Source organism: Hordeum vulgare, chromosome 4H, assembly GCF_904849725.1.
Source record: "Hordeum vulgare subsp. vulgare chromosome 4H, MorexV3_pseudomolecules_assembly, whole genome shotgun sequence".
In the NCBI taxonomy this organism is placed as follows: domain Eukaryota; kingdom Viridiplantae; phylum Streptophyta; class Magnoliopsida; order Poales; family Poaceae; genus Hordeum; species Hordeum vulgare.
In genome coordinates this window covers 258,379,507-258,382,542 of record NC_058521.1, presented here as the reverse complement: position 1 = coordinate 258,382,542, position 3,036 = coordinate 258,379,507, and the positions used below count along the sequence as shown (strand labels likewise).

Genomic DNA, 3,036 nt, shown 5'->3' with positions numbered 1-3,036 from the left:
CCGCATTTCTTTCCAAAACTGACCGCTGAAGAGCCTTCCCTCGGAGCCTTCTCCAGGAAGGTGACCGCCATCCCCCGGCGGGACCGCCAGCATAGGCGCCGCCATGTCACTCCGTCGCTGCCAGATCGCCTTCGCGATTGCGGGGGCCCCTGTTTTTTTTATAGAAGTGTCTTTAGCCTGCTCGTTAGTCGTTACTAGCATCTCTACTGTAAAGGACAGATCCAACTAGGACTATTAGTCGTTCGATTAATAATCTAATGATTGTTAAGCACACTAACAAAATGATGTTAACGAAACTGTTGTAATTAGTCCCGACCCACGTCTTCCGCTGCGCACCTCAACGCCCCAAAAAAGAAAACTACCCTGCTCCGCTCGCGCCCCGCCGGCCACTGCCATCGCCCCAGCCCTCGCCACCACCGCCCCGCCGAAACCTCTCCCCCACTCCCCCCCTTCCCCCTGCGCGCACCCCGTCGACCCCTACGACCCCCTGCCACCGCCGCGCCGCCACCCCTCGCCCCGCCACCCCCCTCGCGGCGCCATAGACAGCCCCCTACCACCGGTCGCGCCCACAAACGTTGGGCCTCCTCTCCCGCCCCGTCACCGCGGGGGAGTAGACGTGTAGGTGCAGCTACTCCTCGATCACGCGCAGGATTGGGGTGGTGGTTGAACTTGGATCTAGCGAGATTGCTGCGGTTGTGTCCTGCACCTACCGGACGTCTCGACACCATCTCATCCCTCGTGTGAAGGTAATTGTCTAGTGATGGTGTGTGGATGTTAAAATTAAATGCTCTGTCATGATTTGAGTGACCTTATTTCCATCTGTAATTGCTGACTCCAGTGTGTGGATTGTCTGACTTGTTCCAAATCTGCACCTTTATTGTCTCACTCTAAGCGAATCAAGGATCAGATGACATAGTTTCTATTGAAGCGGTGTACAAGTCAAACAGATGTTTATCACTCTTGTGACTGAAATTATATATTGAGTCAATCCTTGACAAGGTATGGACATATGATTCTGAAACTCAAGGTGTTACGCATCAAAATTAATTTAAATTTAAGGCTTTCATAAGGGTTTAGATACTTTTTCAGATGTCAATGTGAATCAGGATAGAAAATTAATAGAGTAGAGTGGTTGAACTTTGTCTCACAAAATCCATCCTTTATGAAGGTAATGACTCTTCCATATCTTAAGTTAGCCTTGTATAGTACCCATACAGGAGAGCATTTCAAGGTAATAGCTAATTTTGTTCTTGATTATATGAACTAAAAATTGTTTTCCTTAAACAATGAGAACACATAATTTCATTATCGTTAAATGGGAAGAAAACAAAAGCTCTTCACTTTACACCATGCTTTGATGTTTTCCTTTTCAGATTTGTCTGGAGGCGTTGACTGGAATGGTTATGTAGACCTGTTTTAGGAAAATGAATGTGTAGGTTACAAATGACTGTGTAGGTTACATTGTGAAACTGACAGGTCAACCAGCTACAAGTTGATCTCCGATTCTATAAAACCTGCTCCTTATAATTGTCTATCAGTCAGTACCTTACAGGGCCAAAATTCTTGATTTTACTTTTGTCAGTTTCAAATATTCATGATATTCAGGTCCAAACATAAGTAACGACCTATTTGAGAAAGTTGGTAACACATTCAGATCAGGAGTAGTAGAAATTCTTGAGGGCATTTGGATGTTGAACTGCTGGTAATGAAGTATGTGTTGTTTTTTAACTCAACCCTCTTCCTGGTTTTGGAATTGTTGACACACAAGCTTGCTCGTACGCTAATGACAATCTCACAAAAAAGTGTTTGAGTGCTAAACAACAATTATTATATCCACTGATCTGCTCAGGTCCAATTCCTTATTTGTACAGTTTGCCATTCTAAAGTAATACACTTTCTCCAGCACGGTGACATCTTTAGCTCATGCTTAAATCTTGCCAGAACTAAGATGGTTTATGAAATGTTTGGCACAATAACCTTTTCGATCTTTTTAAGCTTATTTTCATTCGACTTAAGTTTCTCATTTCTAGGGTAGCTCGTTACTTGTGTATGCTACATATCCATTGTTTTCATCCCATATTAACTGGTTGATAACCTGATAAATGAGGAAATTCATTCGATTACACGTGCATTGCGCATGCACTGTTACTAGTTCTGAGAAAGAGAATGAGGCAGACAAAGTCGACCGATAGCCTAAACTAGTAGCATTCCTAACAAAAAGCGCACGCTGCGTGATGATCTCATTGAGCATCAGCGGCGATTGTATGAAAGATATACTTTCATTTTATTCATTTGATCTTTATTTGTATTCATGTGTGATTTGAACCATTTTATCCATTCCGAACCATTTGTATTTTTTTAATTATTCAGATGTCAACATTAGTTGTAATTGAGATAATTGTCATATTGTATGATGCTCAAACCTTAATAAGTTTGTTTTATATTGTTATCATATTAATATTATAATGTTCAAAAATATGAATTTGCCTAAAGCCTCGAAAATGAATTTACGGTACCGTGAGGGCTTGGGCGCAGAACAAATCCCGTTTGCGGTATGAATTTAGAAGATGTGTTCCATTGGAGGCCTAGCGGTACCATAAAACCGTTTTTGGGGAGACCTTCAAAAAAAATTCTTTGAGGCCAATTTTCATGGTGTGCTAGAGGTGTTCTAAGATCGTTAAATATTGGGATTTGATATCCTATTTATATGTTTATGTTAATAATCTTTTTGATCTGGTGTGATACCATCCATCTAAGATATGCCTCTTTTGGACGAAAGGTTATTACTATTGGCGTGAAGGCTAGTTGGGGAGGTAGGTTAGTGACACGGCCTACCTCCCTTCGTCCCTGATCGTTGCAACACGGGGTAAACAGAGACCTCTATTAGCTGCATCTACGAGGAGGTCATTAATTACCATTTAGTTGCCAGAGTGGGGACGAATGGTGGTGATGTATGTGATACGGTGTTGTTGCGTGTATGCATGTATGCGTACTTGGCTCCACCTATAAAGAGAAACTGTCTGATTTCGGGCTCTG

General features: G+C 42.5%; 1 long non-coding RNA gene across 1 annotated transcript; it reads left to right on the top strand.

Annotated features, from left to right (window-relative positions):
* Positions 1 to 500: 500 nt before the first annotated feature.
* On the top strand, positions 501 to 1,728 carry LOC123448490. Its single transcript, XR_006631791.1, has 3 exons — positions 501 to 746; positions 839 to 999; positions 1,374 to 1,728. It is a non-coding gene; the product is annotated as an uncharacterized LOC123448490 (long non-coding RNA).
* The last annotated feature ends 1,308 nt before the right edge of the window (positions 1,729 to 3,036 follow it).